The sequence below is a fragment of the Aquarana catesbeiana genome, linkage group LG01, assembly GCF_042186555.1.
Source record: "Aquarana catesbeiana isolate 2022-GZ linkage group LG01, ASM4218655v1, whole genome shotgun sequence".
NCBI classification, from domain to species: Eukaryota; Metazoa; Chordata; class Amphibia; order Anura; family Ranidae; genus Aquarana; species Aquarana catesbeiana.
The window spans coordinates 268,395,384-268,416,200 of NC_133324.1; positions in this window are offsets into that span (position 1 = coordinate 268,395,384).

Consider the following 20,817-nt stretch of genomic DNA (forward strand, 5'->3'; position numbering starts at 1 on the left):
CTACAGGACAAGCTACACATGCTCAGTTAGGTATGTATTGCTAGAGAGGTTTTTTTTTCTTGGGAGAATGCATGTGATCAACACAGGGCCAATCAGCACTGTCCAAAGAGAGAGTCCGGAGTCCTACAGCCTTATAGGACATTCAGAGCAGAATGAAAACTCGTTCTACAAGCTTTAACCAGACACTGAAAGAGGTCACAAGACTGCTATATACTGCTGATGAAAAAAAAGGTATTTAGCAGTTTATATTTTCTAAAACGATAGCATTTCAATATTCCGTGTACTGTAGGAGACCACATATAGTGAACGCAGAGTCCTGGGTTTAATAATACTTTTAGCCCTAAAATGTTTCTAAAGCTAAAACGCTTTTTACCTTAAAGTGGTTGTAAACCCCAGTCATGGAATTTGAGCAAAGCGCGTATATCTGTAGTGTTTACTTATCTCTGTCCAAAGCTCTATTGCCGCGTACATACGATCGGACATTCCGACAACAAATGTTCGATGGGAGCTTGTTGTCAGAAATTCCGACCATGTGTAGGCTCCATCGGACATTTCCGACAGCGAAAATTTGAGAGCTGGTTCTCAAATTTTCCGACAACAAAATCCGTTGTAAATTCCGAGCATGTGTAGACAAAATTCCACACATGCTCTGAATCAAGTACGAGATGGAAGCGATCGGTCTGGTAAAACTTGCGTTCGTAATGGAGATAGCACATTCGCCATGCTGCACATTTTTTAATCTTTTAATGCAGCGCATTCTCTTCTTCTTTATAATGCTAGAATTTTGAAGTTGTTGTGCTGCTGATATTCACACAGAGTTCTGACTAATTTCTTTATTATTTCTTGTGATCTCATGAATAATATTTTTTATTTTTTCGTCAGATCTCCATAATAATGTTTTGAATTTATTTTAATAATGATCTTTTTTTTATTTTTTTCGTCAGATCTCCATATTTTTTGTTTTGTTTTTTATGAAGATCTCCTTTTTTTTTTTTTTTTTTTATAGTGATCTACTTTTTTTTGTTTTTTTTATCAAGATCTCCTGTTTTTTTTTAGATATTTTTTTTCTACTGATCTCCATAATATTTTTTATCGTTTTGTGTGTCAAGTTACCACAACACCATTATTAACTTGTAATCAACTTATTTTTGAACCTCAAGGAGGTTGTTTGGTGTTGGTGTCCCCTGTTAATTTGACATTGTCTTTTTGAAATGTACCTGCCTACTCACAAACAAACTGTCCTTTTTGAAGTAAAACACATATGCAAGTATTTGTGAACAAAAAATAGCCATTTATTATGGGTCATAACCAAATAAAGAGGAAGGCAACGCTTGATAAACAGTTGAAGTTGGTAAAGCCTTTGTACCCCAGGGCACACATCAACTATTTTACAGCCAAAATTGGTAGCATGAGGAGTCCATATAATAGTGAGCACAATCAGATCCAGGACTCCAAGAGATCAGGAACAGCAGCAAATGACATATATGTCCCCAGGCTGTGGTCTTACCACAACCTGCGTCTTTTGTCAGGCCAGACTGAACCCAGGCCATCACTCTCTTGTCTTCCTTACAGGCTTGCTTCCAGGCTCTGGCTCTGGTGTTGGAGTTGTGGCAGGAGGTGGAGGAGGAGGAGGAGGAGGACGATGGTTGAACTCACAAACCTGGCTTTGGCTTGTGAGTTTGCCCCTCAACCCCTTATTTAGGGCTTGTAAGATAACTTGGCCCTCCTCCATTTCCTGCATTTTGCAGGCTGCCATGCAGGCATAGTCCTTTTGAATATTGGGGGGGTTCTGAGGGCAGCAGTAGCCTGCCGAAATAGCCCAAGTGCTGCCTCCTTCAGGTTCCTCCCCTTCCTGGGCCTTTTTTTTTAAGGCGGAGGGGAGGGACCTGGGATTTGGTCAGGCTACTGGGCCCGGCCACCTCCTGGCTGCCACTTGCCCATGTCACCTCCTGGCTGCAACTTTCCACAGCCTCCTCCTGGCCAAGGCTTTCCTGTGCATGAAAAAGGGACATAGTTTTAGCTTTTGGTTCATCAATCACACACAATTTTCAGCTCATGACTGTTGCAAATTGAATGTGAAAGGGGTTGTATGGGTTCGTTTTTTTTTTTTAAATAACAAACATGTTATACTTACCTCCACTGTGCAGTTTGATTTGCACAGAGTGGCCTCGATCCTCCTGTTCTGGGGTCCCTCAGCTCCTCCCCGCAATAGCTAACCCTCCTCTGGGAAGCTCTATCCTGAGGGGGTTAGCTTGCGGGCGCGCTCCCTGTCATACACGCTGCGTCCATAGACACAGAGTGTATGACTCGGTCCCGCCCCCCGGCGGCCCCGTCATTGGATGTGATTGACAGCAGTGTGAGCCAATAGCTGCGCTGCTATCAATCTAGCCTATCTATCCAATCAACTGCCAGACTCCGTGGAGAAGAGGATGCCGGGGGACGCGCACAGCAGGTGAACAGGCTCAGGGGGGGCTGGGGGGGCCGTCATTGCCAGGTGTTTTTTCACCATAATGCATAGGATGCATTAAGGTGAAAAAATACAAACCTTTACAACCCCTTTAATAGATAAAGACTATCATTTAAATAGATAAGACTATCATTCTGACCCCAGCATTTTTAATTCTTGTCCCAATCATTTGTGCCCACTACTGTCTATTGATATGTAAAAAACTTTGTTAAATCAGAAATTAGTGATTAATAATAACATCTAGTTAACATCATTAATTTTTTGCCAAGAAATATGTTGAACAATGCTATACCTGGCTCAAGCTGGGCTCATCCACATCTTCCTGGCTGGAAGGCCCAGGTTGGACGTCGGAAGCCTCAGCTGGGGCGGAAGGAAGCGTTGAAGGAAGACTGGAGAGTGCTGGCCTGGGTTCCCTCTGGTCTGCCAGAAAATGCAGTCTGTCATAGTACCACAGCCTGATAGAATTCATCCTAATGCGAGAGGTAGAGATTGGAACAAATTCCTTCTCCAAAGAGAATCTCGCTGGATTATGGAGTTAGATGGGAACCAACGCACCTGGCCTCAACAGCATACTTAGCTATAGACCTTTTCTTGAAGGGTTTAGTTCTGGTGTATGTGAAAAGGATATGTAATTTTTTTGTTCAAATTGTCTGGATGTGTTGTTTGTTTCTTGCATAAAATCATGTTCTGCAATATCATGACCAATGTTATTAATTATAATCAGATAACATTGTTTTGGGGCATTGGCTATAAACATTGTCCCCTTTGTTCCCCTAAAGTGGCACTTCATAATGTGACACGCTGTGGTCGTGCCTATCGTTGGTAACTGCATCATCCCTTGAGGAGGAGAAGGCAACCCAGCCGTTTTGCTTGCCCCACATGGTCCCATATTTACTAGGGTTGTCCCGATACCGATACTAGTATCGGTATCGGCACCGATACCGAGTATTTGCCCAAGTACTTGTACTCGGGCAAATGCTCCTGATGCTTCCCCCGATACCTGGACAGTCAGCAGTGATCGGCGTGTGGGGGAGTTACAAGCATCTCCCCCAGCGGCTTTCAGCTGCTTTAGTGAAATCTATACAGCGGTGATCGGTGCTTGTAACTCCCCCACACGTGAACACCGCTGACTGTCACCACATCCTCCATGCCCCCTCCGTTCCGCTGTCCCTCTCTGCTGTCCCCCTCTGCTGTCCCCCTCTGCTGTCCCCCTCCGCTGTCCCCCTCCACTGTCCCTCTCCGTTCAGCTGTCCCCCTCCGCTGTCCCCCTCCGCTGTCCCCCTCCGCTGTCCCTCTCCGCTGTCCCTCTCCTCTGTGCCCCTCTGCTGTCCCTCTCCGTTCCGCTGTCCCTCTGCTGTCCCTCTCCGTTCTGCTGTCCCCCTCCGTTGTGCTGTGTCTCTCCATGTCCTCCTCCTTCCTTTGTGTATGAACAGAGTCAGCTAACTCTGTCCATTCACATAACTGAAACATTGTAATCTCCTGTGATTACGATGTCTCAGTTTATGAATGGAGAGGAGCCGTTGTCTTCTCTCCATTCATTTTCAGTGCAGCTGAGGCTGCAGAGAAAGGGACTGGGGAATCTCTATCCTCGGTCTCTTTCTCTGTCTCAAGGGGGAGATATCAGGGGTCTGTTAAGACCCCTGATATCTCTCCAAAGCCCCCCAACAGGGCTGATTAAAAAAAAAAAAACACAAAGTATTGCAATAAATAATAAAAAAAAAAATGATTGTAAAAAATAATAAAAATGTAAATAAAAAAAACACACAGACAGCATCCCCCCCCACCCTAGTGGTATCGGGACACCCCTAATATTTACCCTTCACAGATTTTTTTTTTTTTTTTATACTAAATAATGTTATATGCCAAATCTCATGGTCATTGTTAGTATGTTTTAGCACTGATTTGTACATCTTTTTGGCTGAGCCTGCTCATGTTGGCTCCTTGTGCAGGATAAGGATTTCTCCTTATTGACGTGAATCTTCTGTGTGGGGCCACTGCGCAACCACACTGCAGTCATATCCAACCCCAGCAGTGAGTTACCAGCTTTCTTTTGACGTTGGATCTTTGGCGCGCCGACGATCATACTGTGCATGTGCGCCAATAACTCCTACAGAGTTTACTACGCACGCGGACAGAGACACACACATTCTGGACCACCATCGCCGCCCACATCATCACACACATCATGACATGTTGCCATGAAGCTAATATACATCAGTTGTTTTCTTGGCTCCACGCAGATGCAGACAGCCCTCTCACCCCTATAAAGCTTTTTTCCAAACGATCATTTCTATTGCTATCTGGCTATGAGATGCCGGCTCCTTACGTGGTCTGTGATACCCCTGACATTTTCTATCAAGCATTAGTGACGGTATGTGCTTTGATCCTGTTGCTGTCTCATAAGCTGCATATTTATTTTAAATCTAGCATATATATATATACAGATACCTATTTAATATATCACTTCATGGCTGCTTAAACCTTTTTTAGGTTTCAGTATACATATTCAAGTACTAATTATCGTTACACAATAATTTTCTGGACTACAACCATAATACATCAAACATAAGAATCTCTAGAGATCACTACTCTGTTGACTATAACATTTTTAGTCTGTATATAATTTATTAATTCATTCATTTATTATTATGACAACTAGACAAAATATCCAGTTGAATTTAATATAAATAGTTCTTAATTATAGATAATTCATTGATTTTATATATTTTTTGACCTTTGACTTTTTGGCCAATTAGGTATACTACATGGGATTTTGAAAATTCTCATGGTAGTGTGTTGCCAATTCCCACACTACACAGCCTATATAACACAAGTGAACAATGCACTGTTACACCTTGTTTGATTGTAGGGGATCACTTCAATTCCTACCTGGACCCGTTTATTTCATCTGACACCCATCAGCAAACACGGTTGTTTCTGGCATCAGGTTATCTTGTTCTCTTTTTTAATTTTTTTTTTTGACTGGTGTTTGGATCATGTTGGGGTAGGCTATCTTTGGGTTGATTTGCCTTTCCGTCCTTAACGATACTCCTCACATGCCCTTGTCTGTATGTTTTCCACTTTTGACAGATGTATTTTTTTATAGATGTACACTGATCTCCATGTATGATAAGCCCCTGAGGAAAGGACGAAGTCCTGAAACGCGTCGGGCTCAATTCATGCGGCTACACAAATTCCAACAATTGATCCAGCGCTGCCTGCCTCTTTCTTTTATTGTTATAAAAGGGGTGGTTTACATGCAACAGACAGCTCCCTGTACATATCAATGAATATAGGTATAAAGTCCTGATCATTCAATATATCCATTTTCTCTGCAAGACACAACACTACACAAACCCTAATGTCAGGCTAAACTCTCCTAATCTTGTCCCAATATAGGCCTCAATCTATAAGCAGTATAGGCCCAAGTTAAATTTGTATCTTCATTATCATGATCGGTGCTTCCGCTACTCCTTCCTCCACTCACAGATCGTACGTACGACACATGCGTGTTACGCTTTATATACACTGCGCATGCGTGAAACTCCACCTGCCCCTGACCTTCTAGAGAGCACATAGCGGAGAAAGAACAAGTGCATGAAGACAGCAGCAACAACGACAAAAGCCCGGAGCCACGAACGTCCCGATCCCAGAGGAGATTTAAGGCCTCAAATATGGCCTTTGTTGAGATGGTGGACATCTTGAAGAGGGCCGATTATGACGGGGAAGCATGGACCTTAGCCAAATGTGAGAAAGGCCAAGATCGTGACTAAAGTTGTAAGAAGTCTGCCGAAGAATTTTGAACTACGGCGATCAAATTGGGGGAGCAGGATCAGTACAGAAGGATCAAGAGAGTGCTGCAAAAAGTAAATATTTTGTCATGTGTTCCTATTATTATTATTACGTTTGTGCTGCTCTATGTGTTTTTTTTACTGTTGTACAGTTTAAAATGGCAACTTTCAGGTTTGTGGGCACACTAATCATTCGTAGTAAACATCGTTCATTTGTCCACTAATACGATGTTTTTTGCAGATGCAGGTTAACTACATTTGGTCATGCCTATTTATATTAAAAGAAGTTTAGTACATTGTTGTCTAGATGGGTTTGTAACTAGAATGAAATGCAAACTTTATTCAGTGTAAGGAGAGGACACTCAGCAGCTGTTTACACATTTGGACGCAGGATTACTAGTGTGGGACACCAGAACGAACTTTTTAGGGTGTCCCACACAGGTGCTTCAGTGGATACTAGAGGTGTCTCCATGTGTCATACTTTACCAAAAAAGGTAATTATTGCAGCTTTAAGAAAGGGAAAAAATCATGTCTTCAGCTTGGAACTCTGCCAAAACAGACAATTGGACGACACCAAGCAATGTTTCATATTACTATTTCTGCCCTCAAATATATGTGTGCTAAGTATACCTTTTTTTTATTCACATAGGGAGAAAAGACTCGGGACTTCTGAGGTCACCAGGGACCCCTCACCTCATAAGGAAGGGGTAATCCCAAAACAACAACCTCAGGATGTGGAGGAAGGAGAGGTTTATGAAGTGGGCGAAATAGTGACCACAACAGGTGAGTGTCTGAGACCACTGCTTCAGGTAATAGATGTATGCCTGCATATTTATAATACATGGTGTGTTTTTTTTAGGTGATGTGGATGTTGTGGAAGAAGAAACACATTTCACAAGTGCAAATGCACAGATCCTCATCGGGGAGATCATGGTGTGCAATTGGGATTTACAGAAGATCAAGGAAGACATCAATGATGTTGAAAAAAGACTCAGAAACATCATTGATGTTTTAGGCAGAATCAAAAACACACCAACATTTATCAAATTGTTTATATTTTTCTAACTTTTCTAAAAAATGTTGAAAGACAAATTTTGAAGATGCACACAGTGTGTCAACGTGTGCTATCTGCCATCACGGGATATCAATGTAAGCGTTTTGTGGGTGCAACCCCTTCCTTGCAACTAAAGTAGATGAGAGGAAGGGGTTGTACCCCCGAAACAGGTCCATTGATCCCTCATGATGGGAGCTAGCATATGTTGACATTAGGCATGGGATCAGGAGGGAAATCCCCATTCTGACTCTCAATTTGTGTGCATCTTCAAAATTTGGCTTTCACAGGGGTGAAATCACCCCATCTGATGAAGGCAATATCAACACAGTTTGGACATACTAATGTCTGATATTGCCTTCAATTTATCAAAGTTGAACTTTGTAAGTTCCTGAGTTGTGTATTGTTTTATGGTTTAAAAAAAATGCCTGTTTACCACAAAAAAAGGATATTTCTACTGTCAAAAAAAAAATTGATTCCAAAAATATGTTGGTTTGTTAAAAAACCCTTTTCTAAATGCACATGTGAATGTGCACAGAGTAAAAATTTTTCTACTCAACAATGTGTGGCTTCTTCTTTCAATGCTCAATAGCAGTTTGCACTTCCAGTGCAGTTTCAGTGCACTTTCAAGTGCACTTTTGCAGTGCACTTGTAGCGCAAAGTAGATTTTCCTTTAGTAAATAACACCCACAGTGCTTTATAATTTGCATCAATCAGGTAATTTTCGTCACTTCAAAAAATAAATTCATGGTGCTGAAAATGATGAATATTTTTAGCATTAATGCATTACATACATTAACAACAAAAACAAGGTGTGTGTGTAGCAGACCCACAACATAATAGTTAGCTGAAGAAGAGATTGTCACCTCATGTATTAAATAAATTACGTTTGCACTATTGAAGAAAATGGGCAAAAAAAAAAGCCCATTGGCTAACCTAGGAGGCAGCTTAAAAGAAACACAAGCAGTAAATAAAAGGAAATACTATTTCAGTTTAAAAAACAAATTTATTTAAAAAAGGTTTCTTAAACATCTTTGGGCATATCAATGGCCCCCCTATCTGCAAAGTACTCCATATATTTTAGACGGACCTCACGGGCGCTTTTGGGGGGGGGGGGGGGGCAAGCCAGGATGGCCAGCTTCAAGCACTGTCAGGGTTTGGTCTTGAAATCCAGCCTCAGGCACAACTGAGGCCACATAGTTCATAGAATTTCTCCTGAAAAAGTTGTGGAGAATGCAGCATGCAAGGATTATATGGTTAAGTTTATATTCCGCCATGTTGATTGGTGTAAGGAATAGGCGGAACAGGCTGTCCATTATCCCGAAACCATTCTCCACCACTCTTCTGGCTCTGGCTAGCCGGTAGTTAAAAACCCTCTGGTCCAGGGTGAGGGTCCTCATTGGGAACAGCCGCATCAGGTGATCACCCAGCCCAAACACTTCATCAGTGACAAAGACGAACGGAAGGCCAGCCACGTTGTCTTCCGGAGGTGGCAATCCCAAGCCACCACTCTGGAGCTGTCCGTAGACCTCGGTCTGGGCGATGACTCCATCATCCGACATCCGGCCATTCTTCCCCATGTCCACATAGAGAAAATCATATTTCACCGACACCACCGCCAACATCACAATACTATTAAACTCCTTATAGTTGTAATAGTATGACCCCGAGTTGGGGGGTGGGACTATGTGGACAGTGGGACAGTTGGGAAAGTCCCACCACTGGGAAAATTGGGAAGCCACAGTTTGCCATTCCTGTGGCATTGAAGGAAACTGTGGAGTGAAACAAGAAAAAAAAATTAGGACTTTTGCACATAACATTACAAGCAGATTAGACATAAACATTCTTGGCCAACATCAGTATAACATTTATTTGAAGGAGTATTTAAAGAAAAAAATCTAAGGTCCACTTTTTAAATTCCTCATCCCCTCTGATGGATGGTCCATTGTACAAATTTTAGGGGGGGGGGGGGGGTATGTTTTGGACAGGTAACCCTCTCCACTTCATTGAGAGCTGAATGCATAAATAATGTGTGTTACTTTGGCCAGGCCCTCCTTACTTACACTATTGGCAGCCCACTGGACAGGTAAGAAGTGTCATAATCCAAAAATATGGATACACACTATCCAAATTAAAGCACATTTTTACATTCTGCAATTACCTATTAAGATAATAGGAGAACAAAACTTTAAACAGTACCATTAGAAAGTATTCAGGCAAGCCCTTTCACTACATGTTTTGGTGAATTCATCCATAAATATGACCACAAAAGAGGTAGGTATAGTGTGTATGGGTTTGTCAAAGTCAGCACATAGAGTATTGGTATCGGTTGACTTAGCGGTTGGAGGGAGGGTTCCAAATGATTTTGTGACCCCCCCCAAAAAAAGCCTCTGGCACTCTGCCTGAATTTAAGGACACAAATAACATTTGTACACATTTTAGGGGGTGTTTAGGGTAACGTGCTACTATGGAGCTGACAAAATACATTGTCAAGTGACTAAGCTGGGTGTGTATGGGCCCAGGATAGCATGCTGGGGAGGTTAGTGAAGGCAAATATGCATGGACAAAAAAGGAACTTTAAAAACTCCCAGCATGCATGAGGACAAGGTGTTAGAAAAAATACCGCACCAAAGTGCTTAAATGAATAAATAAGCAGCTGCTAAACTATGAAATACACATAGAACAAATAAAATATATCAAAAGAGCAGCGCTGACAGTGAAATAAATAGTGATAAAAAAATACTGAAAAAGTCCAGAACAATTGAATGTGTCCAGAATAAATGCTTAATTTAAACTGTGATGATTAATGAAAACACAATCCGAACCAACGTGTATACAAGTGCTGACAGAACCACCTTGTAGCGATAGTGCACCACCACACACACATATATATATATATATATATATATATATATATATATATATATATATATATATATATATATGCGCTTACCAGAGGCAAGCTAAAGGGATAATACCCAGCCAGGGCCTTTTCCACAAGGAAGTTGAATCACATCACCAATAGGAGGAAGCCTGGACCACACTTTTAATGGCTCGAGGATCGAACAACAGCCACCAAGGATTAATAAGGATATTGCCCAAAAAATAAAAAGGATAACTCGATAGTGTAGACTGAACCACAGTAGGTTTAATGTAGAAAAAGTAATACACTTACATTTGTGAAGATAAAAACAGACATGTTAAAAATGGCTGGCCAGCAAGCGAACACCTGTCACTGAGAAGCGCAATGACGTCAGTACGTCCACCTCCCTACGCACTCCCTCCCTACGAGTCATCGCATCTCGTGCAAGTCTTTTGTCAACAAAATGCATGAGGACAAAGGGGACATTCACAGCATATTACAATCATGGTAATTAGGGAATGATGAAAAAAAAACAATACATTAGCAAGCATTAAATACATATAATGAAGTCATGTTAAAGGAGAAATCTTACCTTAAAATAGTCCTACTGCAGGACTTGTATGAAGGCAGAACAGCTCTCTGGAATAATGATCCCCAGAGCTTGGGGGGGAGATGCCTGTCAATAACTTGATGCCCTGCAGACTTCTCCCCGTCGCAAAGTACCGCAAGGTGGCAGCTAGCCTTTGTTCCGGAGTTTTGGCTTGCCGCATGCAGGTGTCCTGCTTCATAATATAAGGGGACAGCAAAGCCAACAGATGGTGAAAACTGGGGTCCGTCATCCAGAGATAATTCCTGAAATCATCAGGATTATTCTCACGGATCTCCCACAACAAAAACATCTGCAAAAATTGGTCACGCTGGAGCAACCAATTCTTGGTCCATGAACTCCTCCCCGCCCTGTTCATGGACTGGGCTTGGGTCAAAGTAAGAACCCCAACACCAAGCCCCTGCACAGCACGAACTCTATGATGAGTACGTACCCGCAACAAGGCTTCAAAACGGTCAGCTGGTCAGAACAAGCTAACAGAACGCACTGAAAATCAGAAAGGCCTGAGAAGAGCGAGCTGAAATTCAGAAACGAGCGGACAAGAACGCACTGAAAATCAAATACGTAATATAAAAATACGCACTGAAAACCAGATACGAACTGACTACATGCACTGAAAACCAGATACGAACTGACTACATGCACTGAAAACCAGATACGAACCCACAAGCACAAACTGAAGAGCAGTAACGAAAAGCACGAGACTGAAAAGCACAAATCATCTCTCACCAAACTTCTACTAACACAAGATTAGCAGCCCAAAGGGTGGCGCACTGGCTATTGAACTTCCTACGTTAGTAATAAGAACGTCAGTGCGTTCCTGAGGATCGGAATTTCCGACAACATTTGTGCGACCGTGTGTATGCAAGACAAGCTTGAGCCAACATCCGTCGGAAATAAATCCCAGGATTTCGTTGTCGGAATGTCCGATCGTGTGTACGTGATAAGCGTAATTTCTCTCTGGTGCTTCGTTCCTTTGTTATCAGCATGAGTCACTTTTGACAAGTTTTCCCAACACATGAGATAAAATTTGTGAGGGAGGGGGAGGGAGAGCTCAGAACGGAGCTTGTTTATTGTCTAATCTGGTGCAGCTGTTCATGGTAGCAAATCAGCTTCTAACTTCAGCTTGTTCAATTAAACCTTGACTGAAAAAAAAAAAATGGAAGCTGATTGGTTTCTCTGCAGAGCTACACCAGATTTTGCACTGCCCAGTTTTAGTAAATCAACCCCATAGTGCTTTAGGAAACTAGATGCCATTCAGGTTCAGATTTATATCTACTTTAAGTTTTTCATCTAGGCATAGGTGTACTGTGCCACGCCACCCTAACTCCTTTTGTCAGTAATCTTGGAATCTAAAAACATGCCTGGATGAGATGCTAAAACACTCATTACTAGTTTTCACATACAGAAAGTTTGATGTAAAGAAGTTCCATCATGAAGACCCCTTTCACACTGAGGCGCTTTACAGGTGCTACAGTGGTAAAAATAGCGCCTGCATAGTGCCTGCAAAGAGCCTCTGCTGTCTCTCCAGTATGAAAGCCCAAGGGCTTTCACACTAGAGCGGTGCTCTTGCAGGACGGTAAAAAAGTCCTGTAAGCTGCACTCAAACCCCATTGCGCTGCCTCCGTAGCAGCCCCAATACGAAAAGAGTGAGACGCGAAGTCTGACGAACGAAACCCCAACACCCCCAGACATTTTCTGAACACTGCCATGAACTGATACCTAGACAAGGCCAAACCATCCGCATGCAACAGAAGGGGTCCCGGCCCAGCTGGGCGGGACTCCAGGAAACGAGAAACCACCTGCACCAGGCAAACCGGGGACCCGTCAACACCAAACAGCTCCACCCAAGCCCCCCTGCCCAGCCTGGTCAGTCTTGGATCTTCTGATCCACAAAACCACCGAAACACTGCTGCATTGCACATCGACCGACTCCAATCCATCAGACACCTTTTTTGAAGAAGAAACCAATTCCCTGACACGCAGCGCCCCAAAAAATGCCAAGGAAAAATCCATCTTAAACAAAAGGGCCTCATAGTCCAACGAACACACTCCCGGCAGCACCCGGAACAACGAACCCAACAACTCAAAGGACACCGGGCGGCGACAATCCACTGGCTGACGCCCCCAGCGGTAGCCCATAACCGCTTGCCGCACCAAAAAGTCCTTGGTGCAATCCTTGTGACCCATCAGCTTAAACAAAAGCGCCAACCCCGCCAACTTACTATTCAACGCCGACAACGAAACTCCCGTTTCCACATTCCATCCTATAAAATACAACACCAGGAATAAATTTTTCCCGACAGCAACCGCCCCTCCCGAACTCCGAACCAGACCAAACCTCTCTTCCCAGGCTTTGGAATACACCGACCCGGTCGTCTCACTCCCCGACCGTCGAATCAGCGCTGCAGTCACTCAAAAGCAATCTGCCACAGCAGTGCTGGACAAGGAACTCCCAGTTGCGCCACTCCCAGAGCCAACAATCGAAACTTGTCCCACTGAAACCGAGAAAGAGCATCGGCCAATGAATTAGTGCACCCCGGGACTTGAACAGCATATATAAAAGCATTGCAACGCAAACAAGCCAACACCAGATGCCTCAACACACGCACCACTGGTGGAGAGGACGCTGACACGCTATTAATAGCCTGCACAATGGCCATGTTATCACAATTAAAGCAGATGTTCTTGTTACAAAACTGAGACCCCCAGAGCTCCACCACCAGCACAATCAGAAACAGTTCCAAGAGTGCCAAATTTCGAGTAAACCCAGCCTCCCGCCATTCCAACGGCCATGGGTCTGCACTCCACTGCCCCTTAAAATACGCCCCATGACCTGCCGATCCCGCGGCGCCACTGAACAACTCTAATGCCCCGTACACACGGTCGGATTTTTCGATGGAAAATGTCCGATTGGAGCGTGTTGTCGGACATTCCGACCGTGTGTGGGCTCCATCAGACATTTTCCATCGGATTTTCCGACACACAAAGTTTGAGAGCAGGCTATAAAATTTTCCGACAACAAAATCCGATCGCGTCAATTGAGACCGTGTGTGGCCATTTCCGACGCACAAAGTGCCACGCATGCTCAGAAGAAATTCCGAGACGGAACAGCTCGGTCTGGTAAAATTAGCGTTCGCAATGGATACAGCACTTTCGTCACGCTGCAATGTAAAAAATGGTTTAATACAGCGCACTCTCTTCTTCTTTATAATGTGAGAAGAATTAAGTAGTTTTGCTGCTCATATTCACACAGACTTCTCACAAACTTCTTTCTTTATTATTTATCGGGACTCCCTCAATATATTTGGATTTGTCACATCTGACAAAATTATTTTTGGGTTGTTTTTCTTTTTTTTAAAGGCTGTTTTTTGTTGTTTTTTTAGGTTTGTATTTTTTTCAAGTCTGATCTTTGTTCTATTTTATTTTTAGTTTTACTCCATAATATTTTTGTGTGTGTTTTGTGTGTCAAGTAACCACAACACCATTGATATCTTATATTATTTAATCTCAAGGAGATTGTTTGGTATTGGTGTCCCTTGTTAATTTCACATTGTATTTTAGAAATGTACCTGAATCCTCACAAACAAACTGTCCTTTTTGAAGGAAAAACACATAGGAGAGTATAATTGAACCCAAAAATCCTTTATTAAGGGCTCACAACCAAACAAAGAGGGAGGCAACACTGGAGAAACAGCTTAAACTGGCGAAGCCTTGGACCCCCAGGGCGGACATCAATTCTTTAACATCAAAATTGGTGGCCTGAGGAGTCCATATGTAAGGGAGTGCAGTCTGGTCCAGAAGTCCCCGAGATCCGGAAAGCAGCAGATGACATCTGTGTTCCTAGGCTGTGGTCATACAAGAAGCTGCATCTTTTGCCAGACCAGACTGGACCCAGGGTCATCACTTTCTGGTCTTCTTTCCACGCTTCCTTCCTGGCTGTGGCTCAGGTGTTGGAGATGTGGCAGGAGGAGGAGTAGGACCTGGAGGAGGAGGAGGACAATAGGACCTGGAGGAGGAGGAGGAGTAGGACCAGGAGGAGGAGGAGGACCATGTGTGAGGTCACAAATGTGGGTAGCAGATGTTATTTGGCCCCTCAACCCCTTATTGAGAGCTTCCAACATTAAGGACTCACACATGAGTTGTTGGCCCTCCTCCATCTGCCTCATTTTGCAGGCAGTTATGCAAGCAAAGTCCTCCTCCACAGTGTGGGAGGTGCTCAGGGCCTCTGTAGCCTTCCAAAAGATGCCTATGGCAGCCTCCTCCAGGGTACTCTTCTTCTTCCTGCCACTCTGTCTTTGCGGGTGTAGGGGAGGGACCTGGCTCAAGCTAGGCTCCTCCACTTCTTCCTGGCTGGAAGGCCCAGGCTGGACATCAGAAGCCTCAGCTGGGGTGGAAGGAAGAGTGGAAGGAAGAGTGGAGAGGGATTCCCTGACTTCAGTGTGGTCTGACAGAAATCGCAGTCTCTCATAGTACCACAGCCTGGGGACATAAACGTCATCTGCTCCTGCTCCGGACCTCTGGGAATCTGTGATCTTCTTGCGCTCCCTAAGATAAGTGCTCCTCAGGCCACCGATTTTGGTTTTTAAATAAGGGATGGTTGCTGTGGGGACCACCGGCTTCACCAACTCCAGCAGTTTCTCCAGCGCTGCCTGCCTCTTTTGTTTATTGTTGTAATGGGGGTGTCTCACCTGCCACAGACAGGGCAGCTCCCTGTACTTGTCTATGAACAGGGGGAGGAAATTGTGGTTGTTGAAGCCATCCATTTTCTCTGCAAGACACAACACTAGACAAACCCTAAGGTCAGGCCAAACTCTCCTAATCTTGTTACAATATAGGCTTCAATTTCGAAGCAGTATAGGCCCAAGTTTAGATCTTACCTTCGTTATCACGATCGGCACCTCCAATTCTCCTTCCTCCGCTCACAGATCGTATGTAATACGCACGCGTGTTACGCTTTATACACACTGCGCATGCGTGTAACTCTGCCCGCCCCTGACGTTCTTTCTAGTCTATTGCCCGCCCCTTTTCGTTCTGCGCAGTGGGGGAAGAGCACATGGCGGAGACACAGCAGGTGCGTGGTAATTACAGCAACGAGGAGGAGGAAAGCCCAGAGCCTGAAACGTCTGGATCAAGAAGGAGAAGATTTAAGGTCTCAAATATGTCCTTTGGGGAGATGTTGGAGATGGTCGACATCCTGAAGAAGGCCGACTATGATGGAAAATATGGACCTTACCCCAACCCCAATGTCAGAAAGGCCAAGATCATGGCGAAAGTGGTCAAGAGTCTGCACCGGAATTTTGGGGTACGACGATCGAAAGATCAGCTCAGGAAACGGTGGTCGGACCTGAAATTAAGAGAACACGAGCAGTACAGAAAGATCCGGAGAGTGCTGCAAAAAAGTAAGTAGTTGTCCAGTGTTCCTATTCTTTTTGTGTTTATTACGTTCGTGCTGCTCCATGTGCTTTTAGGAACTGTTGTACAGTTTAAAATGGCAACTTTCATGTTCATGGGCACATTATTTGTTCGTGTCAAACATTTTTCTTTTGGCCTATAAAACACCATTGTTTTTGCCATATGCATTCGCCCACATTTTTTAGGGCCTACTTGTATGAAACTAATTTGTTTGTGTAGATGTGTTTGTTACTAGAATGAAATGCCAACTAGATTCTGTGTAAGGAGAGGACACTCAGCAGCAGTTTTCACATCTGGGCGCTGGAGCACTAGTGTGGGACACAAGAACACCCTTTTTATTAGGGGGCCCACACAGGTGCTCCAGTGTATACTATAGGGGGGTCTCCATCAGTGAAGCTTGTACAAGACAGGTAAAGTATTGAAGCTTGACAAAGGACAATAAAAATTCTACATCTTGGAACTCTGCCAAAACAGACAATTGTACCCCACTTCCAAGCAATGTTTCATATTTATAGTTCTGCCATCAAATATCTGTGTGCTAAGTATACCTTTTTTGTTTCACATAGGGGAGAAAAGGCTCGGAGGACACCCCTCATCTGAGGAGACCAGAGACCCCCCACCTCTGGAAGAAGGGGAAATACCCCAAAGACAAGAAGAGCAGGAGGAGGAAGAAGACATGGTGGAACTAGTCACCACAACAGGTGAGTGTCTGCGACCACAGGCTCAGGTAAGAGATGGATGCCGCCATATTTATAATACATGTTTTTTTTTGGTTTCTCTCTTTTTAGGTGATCGTGATGTTTTGGATCCAGATCCTTTCACCTCGTAAAGTGCCCAGATCCTGATCGGGGAGATCATGGGGTGTAATGTTGCCTTGGAAAACATCACGAAAAACATCAATGATGTTATTAAAAAAAATAAGAACATCATTGATGTTTTGGGGCGAGTTTAAAACCCCTCCAAAGCCCTTTCTTTTATAGTGTACTACAATTTTAAATGTTTTTCCCGAATTGTAGAAAAGCCAAATTTTGAGGATGCACACAGTGTGCCAACATGTGCTATCTGCCATCACGGGAGATCAATGGACACGTTTTGGGGGTGCAACCCCTTACTCAATAATTAAGTAGCTGTGAGGAAGGGGTTGCACCCCCAAAACACGTCCCTTGATCCCCCATGATGGCAGCTAGCACATGTTGACATTCGGCTATTTGTGTGCATCTTCAAAATTTGGCTTTTCCTGGGGTGACTTCACCCCATCTGAACGCAATATCAAACACAGTTCCTAAATACTCATGTCTGATATTGCCTTCAAGTTCCACCAAATGTGAACTTTGTAAGTTCAAGTTTTGTGTCTTTCTTGTTGCTTTGAAACATGCCTGTTTTATCCTAAATGGACATTTCTACTTTTTCTAATGGCACCCCAAAAATTGTTATACAACAAACACGTTGGTTTGTTTTAAAAACCTTTTCTAAATGCACATGTGATTGTGCTGGTATTAAAAAGATTGTTAACCAAGAATGTGTGGATAATTGTCTCAACGCTACAACACTTTTTTGTGGTGCTCCAATTGCTGCTTTATGTGACAATTGGGGTTATTTAATAAGGGCAAATCCACTTTGCACTACAAGTGCAGTTTCAGTGCAGTTTCAAGTGCACTTGTAGTGCAAAGTGTCTTTGCCTTTAGTAAATAACACCCAACAGTGGTTTGTAAGGTTACACAATCACGCCATTTTCAGGACTCACCACATTTCTGTCAGGGTCCGCTAAAACAAACACAGGCAGTAAATGTCACCAAAGATTTGCTTAATTTTTTTTTATTTGATAAAGGTTTCACACATTGTCTGGCATATTGATGGCCCCCCTACCCGCAAAAAACTCAAGGTATCTTAGCCGGACATCACGGGCACTCAGGGAGGGCAAGCCAGGACGGCCACTTTCAAGCGCCATCAGGGTTGTTTCATTTAGAATTATGGCCTCAGGCCCAACTGAGCCAACATAGTTGGCAGAATGTTGATGTAAAAAGTTATGTAGAACACAGCACGCCAGGATAATATGCTTAAGTTTATACTCCGCCATATGTATGGGTGTAAGAAATAGGCAGAACCGGCTGGCCATGATTCCAAATGTGTTCTCCACCACTCTTCTGGCTCTGGCCAGCCGGTAATTAAAAACCCTCTGGTCCGGGGTGAGGGTCCTCATCGGGAATGGCCGCATAAGATGGTCCCCCAGCACAAATGCTTCATCCGCAACGAAGACGAATGGGAATCCTTCCACATTGTCTTCTGGAGGTGGCAATTCCAAGCTGCCATTCTGGAGACGCCTGTAAAACTCCGTCTGGGCGATGACTCCACCATCGGACATCCGGCCATTCTTCCCCACATCCACATACAGGAACTCGTAATTAGCTGACACCACACCCAACATCACAATACTATTGAACCCCTTATAATTATAATAGTACGACCCCGAGTTGGGTGGTGGGACGATGTGGACGTGTTTCCCATCAATTGCCCCTCCGCAGTTAGGAAAGTCCCACTGCTGGGCAAAGTGGGAGGCCACAGTCTGCCATTCCTGTGGCGTGGAAGGAAACTGTTGAGGAAAACAAAAACAAATTTGTCTTTTTGCACATAAACATGGAAAGCAGATTGGCCAACATCAAGATAACATTTATTAATGGGAATTTTTAAAGACCAAAGTATAAGGTACACCTATCATATTCCCCCTCCCCCCCTCTCCTGGGCCATTTCTAACATTATAGGGGGGGAGCTCTTGGACAGGTAACCCTCTCCACTTCATTGAGAGATGAATGCCTAATTAATGGGTATTACAGCGGCCCACTGGACAGGTAAGAAGTGTCATAATACAAAGATATAAATACACACTGTACACATTTGAGCACATTTGGACATTCTGATATTACCTAGCAAGATAATAATAGGATACAAAAACTTTAAACAGTACCATTCGAAAGTATACAGGCAGGCCCTTGCACTACATGCTTTGGGGAATTCATCCATACATCTGACCACAAAAGAGATGGGTATAGTGTGTATGGGTTTGGCAAAGTCAGCAGATAGATAAATGAGGATAGATAGAGAATTGGTATCAGCTGACTTAGCAGTTGGGGGGAGGGAGGGTTCCAAATGATTTGGGGACCCCCAAAAAAAAAAAAAAAAAAAAAGCCTCTGGCACTCTGCCTGAATTTAAAGCACAAATCACATTTAAAAACATTTTAGGGGGTGTTTGGGGTAAAGCACTACTATGGAGCTGATAAAATACATTGTTAAGTGACTACATGAGGTGAATATAGGGCCAGGAGAGCATGCTGGGGAGGTAAGTGAAGGCAAATATGTATGAAGGAAAACAAAAATAATTACATAAAAATCCAGCATGCATGAGAACAAAGGGGACATTCACAGCATATTACAATCATGGTAATTAGGGAATGAGGAAAGAATACAATATATTATCAAACATTCAATACAATAAAAGGTGATATTAAAGGATAAAAATCTTACCTTAATATACTCCTTCTGCAGGACCTGGATGATGGCAGAACAGGTATCTGGGATAATTATACACAGAGCCTGGGGGGAGATGCCTGTCGAGAACTTTAAGTCCTGCAGACTTCTCCCCGTCGCCAAGTACTGCAGGGTGGCAACGAGCCTCTGCTCCAGAGTGATGGCTTGCCTCATGCAGGTATCCTGCCTGCTAATATAAGGGGTCAGCGAAGCCAACAAACGGTGAAAAACGGGGTCCGTCATCCTGAGAAAGTTCCTGAAATCATCAGGATTATTCTCACAGATCTCACGGAGCAAAGGCATGTGACAGAACTGGTCACGCTGAAGCAACCAATTCTTGGTCCATGAACTCCTCCCCACCCTGTTCATGGACTGGACTTGTGTCAAGGTCAGGACCCCAACACCAAGCCCCCGCATAGCACGAACTCTACGAGGAGTACGTATACGCAACATGGCTAGAAAACGGTCGGCTGCTCAGAACGAAGTAACAGAACGCACTGAAGAACAGCAAGGCCTGTGAAGAGCGACCTGAAAAACAGTAATGAATGAGCAAGAACACAATGACTAATCAAAGTCACGCGTAGCTTGCTGCACGCAATGAAGAGCAGATACAAACCCACAAGCACAAACTGAACAGCAGAAAACGATCTGAAAACCACGAGTCTGAAAAAGCGTGAATCGTCTCTCACCAAACTTTTACTAACACGAGATTAGCAAAAGGAGCCCAAAGGGTGCAGCGCTTAGTTCTGAACTGGCCTCCTCATACGTGGTGTACGTCACCGCGTTCTTGCCGATTGGAAATTCCGACAACTTTGTGCGACCGTGTGTACGCAAAACAAGTTTGAGCCAACATCCGCTGGAAAAAATCCTAGGATTTTGTTGTCGGAATGTCCGATCAATGTCCGACCGTGTGTACGGGGCATAAGTCAAAACTGGACATGGCTTCCGACATCCACACCGACCTGCCATTATAAGAATCCAAAAAGGATTCCCAAACCCCCAGGTCAGCTTTATGGTCCCGGGTCAAGCGAATGTGATGCCCCGGAGACAGAACCCCCGCTGTGGCTGCCGCTAGCCGGTGGTTAAAACCCTGCCCATCGG